The 13,837-nt window shown below is 36.5% G+C and overlaps 1 pseudogene; it reads right to left on the reverse strand.

Moving 5' to 3' along the window:
• Positions 1-13,395: 13,395 nt before the first annotated feature.
• Positions 13,396-13,510, reverse strand: LOC114219000 (U4 spliceosomal RNA; annotated as a pseudogene).
• Positions 13,511-13,837: the final 327 nt, after the last annotated feature.

Here is a 13,837-nt window from a genome sequence, read left to right on the forward strand (position 1 = left end):
GCTGTGTGTTAGATAACAGCATTATATCAGCAATTTTCTGAATTCAAACACTTGCTTTTAGGAAATCAATACCCAAACATTAAGGGTTAAAGAGCATAATGTATGCAGCTATTCCCATATAGTTTGGGGGGAAATACAAAATATCTACAGAGAAAATGATAAAGCACTGTGGCAAAGTGTTAAAACTTGGTGAATCTGGGTAAGAATATTCAGAAGTTCTGTGCACTATTCTAATTTTTCTGTGAATTTGAAATTATTTTGAAAAGAAGTTTTTTTTGTTTTGTTTTGTTTTGTTTTTAGGCACAGAAAAGAAATTGTGTTTGGAATCCTCACCCAGGCAATATTTTCAATAGTATTGTGACATTTGGTCAAGAGTAGTACTTATTAGATGAAAAAAGGTATAAGCTTTTCAAAATCATCCCAAACCCCCTATTTCCTCCACTGTGATATGGGTATTTTTTAAAAAACACCAGTTGACCTAAAAATGATCCTTAGGGCACCTGGGTGGCTCAGTCAGTTAAGCATCTGACTCATGATTTTTTTTGGCTCAGGTCATGATCTCAGGGTCTTTAGACTGAGTTCCACTCGGGCTCAGCACAGAGTTTGCTTGAAATTCTCTCTCTCCCTCTCCCTCTGTCCTTCCTCCTGCTCATGTCCTCACTTGCTCTCTCTCTCTCTCTCTTTCTCAAATAAAAAAATAAAATCTAAAAATGATCCTTTATTCTCTGCCTATGTTAGTACTCCTTGAATGGGGTTTCACATAGTTCATTTATCAGCAGTGGTGAAGTTTTGTAAATTTCCACAGGCATAGCATGAAATTGTGAAACAATTTGAAAGGTATTTTTAAAAATTATATATGTAGGTGTTCCTCTAATTTTAGATGTAAAAGATATTCTATTTAGAAAACTTGGAAACATGGCTGAGTGGTTAAGGAGATAGACTAAAAAACTTAGAAAATATAGAAAAGCATACAAAGTAGAAAAAAACAATCATTGAGTAATGATTTAATGAAGGAGAAGACAGTTTAAAATGTTTTTGCAATTTTTGGTTGAAAGGTTATAATCATTTTGCAAAAAAAAAGGGGGGCATATATGGGAAAGATAATAGTAGATGAAAATGTTGACTTACTGATGAAAATAAATCCACCACATTCCCAAAATAGGAAATTTACACTTGAATTCACTAAATTTTCCTTCCAGAAAGTGATCTCCTTTATAAAAAATAAAAAACAATTTGCTGATACTCAGTTTCATTAGGTGGATAAATCAATAACTACATAAAGCCTGAGTAGCTTGTTGGCACAAACTTGCATGACCTTATTTTCACTTAAATGTATCAAGATATGTTCTGACATTTAAAACGAAAAACATCTAAGTTGTCAACCAAAAAATCTATACAAACAAATGAATAATTGAATTACTAACTTTCTATGCACATAATGGTAGAAGGGAGAGAGAGAAAAGAAAAAGAAGGAAAGATATAGATGAGAGGTTTCTAGGGAGCTGTTCAAAGCTGAAGAAGATAGTCATTGAGAAACAACCATAGTACTATGTAAAGATCCTAAAACATGCCTCATTCTGAATCAGACCTATGGCCGGTTATAGATTTAAGAGTAGAGGACAGCTGGGTCACTTTCCCTCAAGCTCCTTTACCATCAGCTCTTTCCCTGGTGTTCATGTTTTTACTGCCTTTGCGTGAACTAGAAAGGGGGCCAGGACTTCCCTGCCCAGGGCCTCCTAAGCAGTATGTTCATTGGTCATTGATCATGTTATATATAGCACAGAAATGTTTGGTTTTGATACTGTTCATTTCAAATGGCAGGCAGTTATTATTAGAATGAAAAATTAAGACATTATACCATCAAAGCCTTGCTGGATCTATCAAACTTAAGGAGTTAATGCAGCAAAATTATCTTTTATGGCTGATAAAAACAGCTGCATATAGATAGCTGGCCTTTTTTTCAATAGGTAGAAATAAAATGGCAGACATGTTGGGATGCCCCACACCAAGATGGAGGCATCAATGATGATTGCTGGTTTGGCAACACATGAAGAGATACACCATAAGTGGATGGTAGTCTAATCCCATAGAGGGTTTTATTTTTATTAGTCTTTTTGTAGGAAGGAAACAAAAACCATACCTTCACATTTTCTAAAAATAAGCCTTTCCACTCCTTAAGTAGCATTGTTATTTATAGGTCTGCCATTTTTCTGTTATTTAGTGAATGTTTCAATTAACATTTACGTTGTAAAAATATTCATGTAGCAATTACAACTTTTCAGAAACCAATGAATTGCAAGTAGAGCTACTTCCTATTTATAAACCACTTTTGTAATATCTTTAGGAGCTGCTCATCTCTTGTAAAATATTTGAGTCATAAAAAATGCAAAGCACAGTAAGTCCTGATGTGGTGCTTTTCATTCCAAGCGCTTTATGGTGATAACTTATTCAGGCCACCTCTGTAAAGGTCACATTGATGACAGTACCCACTAGACCAGAACACTATTGCATCCCTGGGGGGGAGTGGGGGGGTTCCAGGTCTCTAGGGCATGCTTGACTGAACCAGCACATTAACACCTGGGTATTTTTCATACCAAATTCTTGAATCTTTTCTTGCCACATGTAATAATACCTAAATGCCAACAAGAGTAATATTTTAATCCTATCCTAAAGACTTAGATCAAGTGTGTCATAGATTCTCCTTAATATCCATGTGTGTATATTATATATGAATGCCTATTTTATTTTATTATTTGTTGAGTTTTTTGAGCTGTTTTATTTTCTTTCTTGTTCCATGAGAATGATTTTATTGTAACACAGCTTGCCTTGATAATCAGAAACTTGCTTAGCTTCTTGGAGAGAGCATTTAAGTTCTGCTTTGTCAAGGTTGTGCATATGAATGACCATTTTTGACCTTATCACTGAAGTTAGAATTAAAAGGTAAACACATTGATGCAATTACCTAACTAGATCCTGATGCAAATCAACCTGACCTATCCCTTCTTTCTTCTTAAAGGTGTAGTAGGTTTGACTAAGCAAGAATAATATTGTTGAAGTGCAGGGCCATGGAGAAGGAGGAAGGATTTTTTGGTGTTTTGTGTTTTTGTTTTTTGTTTTACCTTCAAAAGATAAACTTGCCATCAAAAAAGGAGCAAATGTGCTGGTCTTAGAGGCAATGGAAAGGGTTTTTAATAATAAGAATATGTATCAATATGGGATTTTCTTATGTGCCAGGCACATTTAATTCTTCATATTCCGTATACATTACTTCATTGCATCATACCCATTTCACAGATGAGGAAACTAGGCATTCATTAAAATTACTTGTAAAGACCATGCAGATAGATAATAAGTGACCAGTTGAAATTCCGATCCAAGCAATCTGGTTCCAGAGACCTCATCTCTAAACACTCTATGAAACTGCTTCCCCTGAAAAGGGAACCTACTGAATGAAGCCCAGGCCTTGGTATTGTCAGTTGGTGGTCCAAGGTCTAAGCCAGAACAAGAGGCTGGTCTCTCATAAGAGCACTGGCCCCAGAGGCTCCACCTTTGTTTCTCCCCTTGCTCATGCTGCTTCCTCCATCAGTCTTGGGGCAGGCGTGGCCGTGAAGCACTACAGGAGCCTTTCTATGGCTCTTGTTTTTGCTGGAGCGTGTTATACTTTAGACTTGTAGCAGCTTCTTTGCCCTAGAGGTCATGCCTGATTCAACACTTTATTGATTAATTTCACCACTGCATCATTTCACTCCCTATGGGCTTGCAAACCTCGTAGTAAATGTAAAAGTGCTAAGGTCAGTAAATAAAGAAGTGATAATGTCAAAAGCATTCTCTTTATCAGAAATTGTATATTTTACGATTACCCTTGATATTGTAAAGAGATCTGTAGAAGTCATAGAGTAGTTACAATCTATTCTAAGATTTTAAGGCTGATGTTTTTTTCTTAATTAGAGATTTGGATTCTGGTTATGCCACATTCTAAATGCATGACTTTAGATGATTTATTTAACTTTTCTAAGCCTTAATTTTATCATCAATGAAAATGATATAATAACTGCATAGAGTTTTTGTGGGGGTTAAGAGAGAGAGATAGTATATAACTTCCTAAATAACCACTGGTACAAGATAGACGGTAAGGTAAATATTAATTTTCTCCCTTCAAACAACCCTCAAATGAACACATACATTTAAAAAGAACAGGGTGTCATATGCAACTAATGAATCGTTGAACACTACAACAAAAACTTATGACGTACTATATGTTGGCTAACTCAACATAATAAAAAAAAAGCAGTGTGTATGCAATGGAATATTATTCAGCCATAAAAAAGAATGAAAACCAAGATTAAAACTCTTAACTAGAATTTTCTAGCTTGAATAAAAATTTCAGAGCCATGTAAATGACTCCCTGTTCTTACTTATTCCATAATGTCTTCCCATACTGAATGGAGAGGTCCTTTTTAATTCATAAAACAAATCAATTGTTTGGTGGAATGCTCAGCTCAAACCTGAAATATTACTCTTGTCAGCAATCCTAATGTTTACCCTGTATGTAAAAATAATACACAATCACTGAGAACATAAGTCTAGATTTAATATTTTTCTTCTCTTGCCTATGTTCTTCTTTTTTAAGATTTTATTTATTTATTTGAGAGAGAGAGAGTCAGAGAGAGCATGAGAGGGGAGAGGGTCAGAGAGAGAAGCAGACTCCCCACTGAGCAGGGAGCCCAATGCGGGGCTCGATCCCAGGACCCTGGGATCATGACCTAAGCCAAAGGCGGACACTTAACCAACTGAGCCACCCAAGTGCCCCAAAAACTAACAGTTTTTTTTTCAATGAGTATTGATTGGTATGAATGAGAACAAGATATCTCAGTAAATAATAATTTTACATTTAAAATGACAATGACGTGTTTGCCCTATGTGTAATGGATAATGGTAACAAACAGTGATCTATTACTTTATTTTTAAATAAAATATAGCAGTTAACATGAAACGTGACACTATACTTAACTAACATTCTATGTGTTCCTAAAAGATACTTAGACTAAAAACTATGATGTTTTTAGTTTTCTGTTTTCAAGCAGCTAAAATGTACATACATAAACATAGGGACTGCACATCTCCATGAATTAAAAATTAGGTCAGTTCCCACAACACAACAAAAAAATGCAAGAACTTAGATGTATATAAAAATAGTTGGAAGAAACTCAGAATTTTAACACTAAAGGACATATTGTACAAAATGGTTCAATTTCCAAAGACAAAATCAGCTCTCTAATTTTAGTGTGAAAACCAATTTAATTTAAAAAGCCAAACTTTGGGCTCCTGGGTGGCTCATTCGTTAAGTGTCTACCTTCAGCTCAAGTCATGATCCCAGGGCCCTGGGATCGAGCCCCACATTGGGCTCCTTGCTCACTGGGGAGCTTGCTTCTCCCTCTCCCACTCTCCCTGCTTGTGCTCCTGCTCTCACTATCTCTCCCTCTGTCAAATAAATAAATAAAATCTTTAAAAAAATTTTTTTAAAAATAAAAAGCCAAACTGTGATTATTTATGTACTGCCAAGAGCTGGTGTGGCCAAACTTTCTACTTGTCAACTTTACTTTGTATTTATTATGCACGTATGCATATATTCATAAGCATATATTTGTATACATATATATGCATATATATGTGCATGTCTTGTCTATATGCATACATATATGGGCATGTGTGAGCAGAGCCACTGTTTTGGTCTACACATTCATACTATCCAAAGTAAACAGTGATCCTTGCTAATAACAAGCATTAACAGAAAGTGATTTAAGAGGGGGCTAACATGAGAAAAGCTTGCGCTTATAACAAAATTTTAACATGACTCTTTGGTTGCACTGTGGAAACGTGTGGCTTTGTTTCCATGCAGACTATACTGAGAAATTCCATCTGGTCAGCAACGCTCATGTGTATGCTTTGGAAGTTTTGTTCAAGTTTCATAAATCTTGTCATATATCAGGTTATTCTCAATTTGGCCAAAGTAAATAATCTACAGCCAGAAGAGTGAAAGATCATTTGTGCCCTAATTGCAGAACAACATTCTCTCTCAGCCAATGCTACGGCTCTCCTTTCATTAATCAGGCCTTTGGTGACTAACATCTATTGATGTTTGAAGGAGTTTTCTGTGAACAAGTTTCAGAATATAAACCAGTCTGGAATTAGGATATTTAATTGTTTGAGTGACAGTCAAAATAACCCTCATGTGGCTTTTTCTTTTTAATAATTGCAATATTGAGAAACAAGAGAAACCCAAGAAACTTCTGAGAGGAATGTCAATCTTGGGAACTTGGAAACATGCATAAATCCTCTTACCCTGGCTAAACATGATTCAGCTTCATGCTCTAGCTTGATGTGCTCCTCCACCCACCATTTTCAGCTGTTAATCTATTGTGCTTCTCTGTCTTGACACTAAACTACTCAAAATTAACAAAACATTACTCAGACTCTAGAAACACAGAATCTTTGTGTTCTTGTGCAAAAGCTGCTTTTAGCTAGACATTTACTTTACAAGCCTGTAAAACTGAGATAGAATTATGACCTCCTCTTGGACTACTTTCGGGCTCTTACGTCTTCTGTGACACTTGAAGGGCCTCCAACAACATACTGGCTTGACGTTTCAACTGCATGCTCTTCTTATACCTGGGATGTAATTAGTATTACCTACAACCCAGACAGGACACTTGCTTTTGCTCCTATGCCACCTTCTTTCTCATTTCCCTTATCTAGGAAATGTGTTCCTCTTTTGCTATTTCCAGTTTCTTGAATTCCTAAGAAGAGCTTGCTCATTCCACATGGCCTGTCCTACCTTGTTTAAACAAAATTCACTTAAGTAATAACATGCTAAGATTAAACAAGCCTGATGTAAAGGGTGGTCCTACTCTTGGCAAAAAAACCATACCTGAGATTCTCAAACAACCCTCTCTCTCTTTCTTTCTTTCTCTTTTTCTTTCTCTCCCTTCCTTCCTCCCTCCCTCCCCTCAACCCCTTCCTTCTTTCCTTCCTTCCTTCCTTTTTTTCTTTTTCTTTTCTTTTCTTTTTTCTTTTCTTTTCTTTCCTTTCCTTTCTTTCTTCCTTTCTTTCTTTCAACAAATATGTATTGGATGACCACCATGCACCAACATTGATACAACGGTGACTAAGACAGAATCGCCATTCTCCTAGACCTCATATTCTAGGGGGGAATGACAGATCATAAAGAAATATACAAATAACATAGTTTCTGATATTGTCATGTACCGTGAAGAAAATAAAAAGAGAGTGTGACTATTGAGAAAACTGGTTAGGGGAGAAGCAGTTTAAACATTAGAATGTTTGGGGAGGATGACTCTGAGAATGTCACATTTGAGCTGAATGAGAAGAGCTAAGTGTATGAGAGTATAGGGACATTGTAGTCAGATAGAACAGCAGGTGCAAGGACCTGGAGTCAGGAAAAGAGTATCAGAGAAAACTGTATACAAGCCACTGTGGCTTTTGCACCATGAGCATACACCCTCTGGATGGCAGCTTTGGGCATTTTCATTCATCAAGACTTTTGATGGGGAGCCTATGGGCATACCTGTGTTTTGAAGGAACCATCTAGACTTTTTGACCTCTAACTCTGTTTCTTAGAGTGCCTGTAGTGCAGCTGAGCCAGGTACTTGGATATTGGATTTCTCTGATTACTTCCGCTGCATCTCACACATGAACTGATCATCAAGAAAGCTAAAATCAAAACTGAGCTTCTCTGAGATATAATGTATGAGTCAGAAGGAAGTAAATGGCTTGTTTTTTTCATGTAGTAAATGACCACTATTTGGTGGGAAGGAAGGGAGCTGGTTTCCTGGTGGCAGTTTTTCTTCCAGTCCTTTTATCCATTCTGTTCCATCTTATCTCTTCCCTTAACTCCCTGCCTTCCAATAATTTGGGGAGGGGGTTGGTCATAATTCAGTATCTTCTTTCCCATTAAATGCTGCTTTTCATGCTTACTTCAAACATTATTTACATCTATAAAAATGATTGAATTAATAAAATTGTAGGGTTATTTTTTCAGGGGTCTTTGACACTCCTACTTTTGGTCCCTAATTTGGGGACATAGGGACTACTCCTATTGACCCAATCTTTAACTAAAATTGACAAAGAATTGTGTTTTTTAAAATCATTGCTTTTTTCGTCCATTCATTAGGGCCTCCAGAGTTTCAACCACTGGGCTGCATGGAGATATAAACACATTGTTGTCTTCACCTTCATGGCACCAAAGTGTACAGGGGATAGACATACAGAAAGTGACTCCATGATAGTATAAAGAGACATGTATGAAGTGGTAGGCCAGTCAGAAGTCAAGGCATTGACTCTGGAGAGATCGCAAGCCAGGTTTGGGAACATAAGTCAGAGAGTTGTTGGAGTCAAAAGACTCCAGCCCCTCAGACATCTCCAGTTCTGGCTCACTGCCAGGAGTGTAATATCAGATTCATTCTAACATTGCAAGCTTCTGGGAAGACTGTGTTCTTTGGTATTTACCTTAAATCCTCATCAGTTTCATAATTGCTGCCCCAGCTTTCTTGAACCACTGAATGAGCTATGGCTGTAGTTACTCAATTATTATTTTCAAAACAACCAATAACAATACTTTATAATTCCACAGTCCTTCAACATGAAGCCTGGCAAATTGATGTTGCAAGTTTTATTATCTTTGCTTTCTGACTAAACAGTCAAGGACAGGTGAGGAAAGACTCCTCAAGATTTGGTTGATGTTTAGGATGGGCAACTGAAACATGAATGCTGGAAAATAAAAAAGCAATTATAGACGAGGTTTCTACAGGCCCAATGTGGAAAAGAAGCCAGGAAATCATTTAAATCCTTCTCATTCAATACTTGTTTTCACCTGAGGGGTTCATTTGAGGAATGAGAGAAGGTTTCATCTGATTAGTGCAGACCTTGTTCATCATCTCTAAATATCACAGTGTTAATAATTTTGAACCAAGAAAATAGAAAGACAATGATACCAATACATTTAGGGCTTGTAATTTTGGCAGCACCCCATCCTCCCCACACACAGAAACACACAGCAGCTGAAGAAAAAGTCATTTTCAAAGCTTTTTACCAAAACACTGTATTATGTTCAACATGTTAGTAGCTAGTATAAGTAGTGAATAAGAAAACCTGTCTTTGTGTGTAGATATAGCCGTAGAAAGTAAATAACATCATAGAACATTTGTGGAAAAATAGTAGGCTAAAAAAATGTATTTCTAGGACATGTCTTTTCATCCAAGAATTCTACTTATGAGAATGTATTCCTTGGCAGGGGAGGTGGAAGTATGTGGGATAGATTTAGCCATAGAAGTTTATGGAAGCACTATTAATAATAGGAAAAAATGAAAATCTAAGTGTCTATTAAAAGAGGATCAGTTAATAAATTGCCACATAATGGAAAACTATGCAGAAATTATAGTAATTTATTATGGAAAGATATTCATGATATGTTTTTAAAGGGAAAATAAACATTGAAAAATAGGATGTATAGCTTGAACCATATGAAATTGTTTTATAGGTAAAAGGTGGTTGAAAATTAGTAATTTATTAATAAACTAAACTATGATACCATTTTTATAGATAATAAAAGTAAAATGATTGTTGAAGATATGTACTGCGTGCACATAAAGACTGAAAATATATTTGCTAAGGTTTACAATAGTTGTCTTCAAGATAATAGGCTTAAGAGGTTTATTATAGTGATAATTATTATTTTAATTTTTACTCTTCCATATTTTGAGACTTTTCTTTAAAAAGAATAGCCTTTCGTAATGAGGAAAAACAATGAAATATTGTTTTCACTCTGAAAACAAAAAGAAAGAATTGGATGCCATAAATTTGTATTCTTTTCATTTAGTGATAACTGCTTTTGCTATTATCCTGTATTCAGACTTGATTTCTCTTCTTTTGACTGTAGTAAAAGAACACATCCTGCATTCTAAAGTATGTATTCTAAAAGATACCCAGCAAAATGTGAACCAAGAAGAAAAAATACATGATATGACACCTAATTAACTGACTGGCACCTCCAATTAACCAAAATGTTCTCCTCCCAAAGCAATATCAAGAATTTGGCTAACACACACACACACACACACACACACACACACACACACACACACTCACACACCTGATTGAGTTCACATTTTGAGTCATTTTTAGTTAGTTGCTAGTTGGTATAGTGCATGGCAGTGCTGGCTATCTGCTATGAACAACCCTGAGGACAAAGGATCTATTTATATTCCAAATTAGTGCACACCTGGGCTCACTACCCTCGTGTGATAGAGCTCTCTGCTCTCATATTCTTTTCTTCCACCTAGTACTATGACTTGACTGCTTTGGGGCTTGGACATTTTAGCAGAAGCTCATTCCAGCCCCATTCACACCATCTGTGGTTGTAAAAATACAGACTCCAAATCACCCAACATTTATAATACCTATTCTCAACCTTCTGAGGCGATTTGCTCTCTGAAAATACTATAGATATAATACACATTTAGCCCAATATTTTATGGTATTTATACCAACTTTTATTATCATTGGCAGATGTAAAATGATGATCACAATTATGGCTTGGAGAAAGTACAAGATCTTCAATCAGCAAAGAAAACTGAGATTCTCTTTACTTGACTCTTCTTCATAACAAAATAGATTCATAATAGAGAAAATTTTTCTGAAACAAAACATGAATGAAAATATTTTTTCCTGTAAATTCCATGACAATTATCTTTCAGCCATATGGGCTGATTATTTGGTACCATAAAAATTAGTTAGCAGAACTCAATTATTTCACTGATTTCCAGAAGAAACCCTTTTCTATCTAGCATTTCATAATTTGAATCATCTTTACTGAAGATGTATTCACATTGTACCAGTGTAACTGTTTGTTTTCCCCCAAATCCCATCTGGTATCTCTGTTTTTCTTTTTTCTTTTTAATTTTATTTTATTATGTTATGTTAATCACCATACATTACATCATTAGTTTCTCATGTAATGTTCCATGATTCATTGTTTGCATATAACACCCAGTGCTCCATTCAATACGTGCCCTCTTTAATACCCATCACCAGGCTAACACAACCCCCACTCTTCTCCCCTCTAGAACCCTGCGTTTGTTTCTCAGAGTCCATAGTCTCTCATGGTTCGTCTCCCCCTCTGATTCCCCCCTCTTCATTTTTCCCTTCCTACGATCTTCTCTCTTTTTTTTTTAAACATATAATGTATTATTTGTTTCAGAGGTACAGATCTGTGATTCATCAGTCTTACACAATTCACAGCACTCACCATAGCACATACCTTCCCCAATGTCTATCACCCAGCCACCCCATCCCTCCCAAACCCCACCACTCCAGCAACCCTCAGTTTGTTTCCTGAGATTAAGAATTCCTCATATCAGTGAGATCATATGATACATTGTCTTTCTCTGATTGACTTATTTCACTTAGCATAATACCCTCTAGTTCCATCCATGTCATTGCAAATAGCAAGATTTCTTTTTTTTTATGGCTGCATAATATTCCATTGTATGTGTATACACCACATCTTCTTTATCCATTCATCTGTCGATGGACATCTTGGCTCTTTCCACAGTTTGGCTATTGTGGACATTGCTGCTGTAAACATCAGGGTGCACGTACCCCTTTGCATCCCTACATTTGTATCTTTGGGGTAAATACCCAATAGTACAATTGCTGGGTCATACAGTAGCTTTATTTTCAACTTTTTGAGGGACCTCCATACTGTTTTACAGAGTGGCTGCACCAGCTTGCATTCCCACCAACAGTGTAGGAGGGTTCCCCTTTCTCCACATCCCCGCCAACATCTGTCGTTTCCTGACTTGTTAATTTTAGCCATTCTGACTGGTGTGAAGTGCTATCTCATTGTGGTTTGGATTTGGATTTCCGTGATGCCGAGCGATGTTGAGCACTTTTTCACGTGTCTGTAGGCCATTTGGATGTCTTCTTTGGAAAAATGTCTGTTCATGTCTTCTGCCCATTTCTTGATTGGATTATTTGTTCTTTGGGTGTTGAGTTTGATAAGTTCTTTATAGATTTTGGATACTAGCCCTTTATCTGATATGTCATTTGCAAATATCTTCTCCCATTCTGTCGGTTGTCTTTTGGTTTTGCTGACTGTTTCCTTTGCTGTACAAAAGGTTTTTATCTTGATGAAGTTCCAATAGTTCATTTTTGCCCTTGTTTCCCTTGCCTTTGGCGATGTTTCTAGGAAGAAGTTGCTGCAGCTGAGGTCGAAGAGGTTGCTGCCTGTGTTCTCCTTTAGGATTTTGATGGACTCCTGTTTCACATTTAGGTCTTTCATCCATTTTGAGTCTATTTTTCTGCGTGGTGTAAGGAAATGGTCCAGTTTCATTCTTCTGCATGTGGCTGTCCAATTTTCCCAACACCATTTGTTGAAGAGACTGTCTTTTTTCCATTGGACATTCTTTCCTGCTTTGTTGAAGATGAGTTGACCATAGAGTTGAGGGTCCACTTCTGGGCTCTCTATTCTGTTCCATTGATCTATGTGTCTGTTTTTGTGCCAGTACCATGCTGTCTTGATGATGACAGCTTTGTAATAGAGCTTAAAGTCCAGAATTGTGATGCCACCACCTTTGCTTTTCTTTTTCAACATTCCTCTGGCTATTTGGGGTCTTTTCTGGTTCCATACAAATTTTAGGATTATTTGTTCCATTTCTTTGAAAAAAGTGGATGGTATTTTGATAGGGATTACATTAAATGTATAGATTGCTCTAGGTAGCATTGACATTTTCACAATATATGTTCTTCCAATTCATGAGCATGGAACATTTTTCCATTTCTTTGTGTCTTCCTCAATTTCTTTCATGAGTATTTTTTAGAGTAATCTATATTTTTATAGATCCTTTGCCTCTTTGGTTAGATTTATTCCAAGGTATCTTATGGTTTTGGGTGCAATTATAAATGGGATCGACTCCTTAATTTCTCTCTCTTCTGTCTTGTTGTTGGTGTATATTAATGCCACTGATTTCTGTGCACCGATTTTATATCCTGCCACTTTACTGAATTCCTGTATGAGTTCTAGAAGTTTTGAGGTGGATTCTTTTGGGTTTTCTACATGCAGTATCATATCATCTGCAAAAGTGAGAGTTTGACTTCTTCTTTGCCCATTCAGATGCCTTTGATTTCTTTTTGTTGTCTGATTGATGTAGCTAGGACTTCTAATACTATGTTGAATAGCAGTGGTGATAGTGGATGTCCTGGCCATGTTCCTGACCTTAGGGGGAAAGCTCTCAGTTTTTCCCCATTGAGAATGATATTCGCTGTGGGTTTTTCATAGATAAATTTTATGATATTGAGGTATGTACCCTCTATCCCTGCACTCTGAAGAGTTTTAATCAAGAAAGGATGCAGTACTTTGGGAAAAGTTTTCATTTAGCAAAAATCACGCCTCGGATAAACCTCATTGGCTACAATACTGCCACTGCGCAAAACTTAGGATGCTGTACTTTGTCAAATGCTTTTTCTGCATCTATTGAGAGAATCGTACAATTCTTGTTCTTTCTTTTATTAGTGTATTGAATCACATTGATTGATTTGCAGATGTTGAACCAGACTTGCAGCCCAGGGATAAATCCCACGTGGTCATGGTGAATAATCCTTTTAATGTATTGTTGGATCCTATTGGCTAGTATTTTGGTGAGAATTTTTGCATCCATGTTCATCAAGGATATTGCTCTGTAGTTCTCCTTTTTGATGGGGTCTTCATCTGATTTTGGGATCAAGGTAATGGTGGCCTCATAAAATAAGTCTGGAAATTTTC

The sequence above is a fragment of the Eumetopias jubatus genome, unplaced genomic scaffold, assembly GCF_037043125.1.
Source record: "Eumetopias jubatus isolate StellerSeaLion01/CBP00866 unplaced genomic scaffold, mEumJub1_p1.0 scaffold_9, whole genome shotgun sequence".
Taxonomy (NCBI): domain Eukaryota; kingdom Metazoa; phylum Chordata; class Mammalia; order Carnivora; family Otariidae; genus Eumetopias; species Eumetopias jubatus.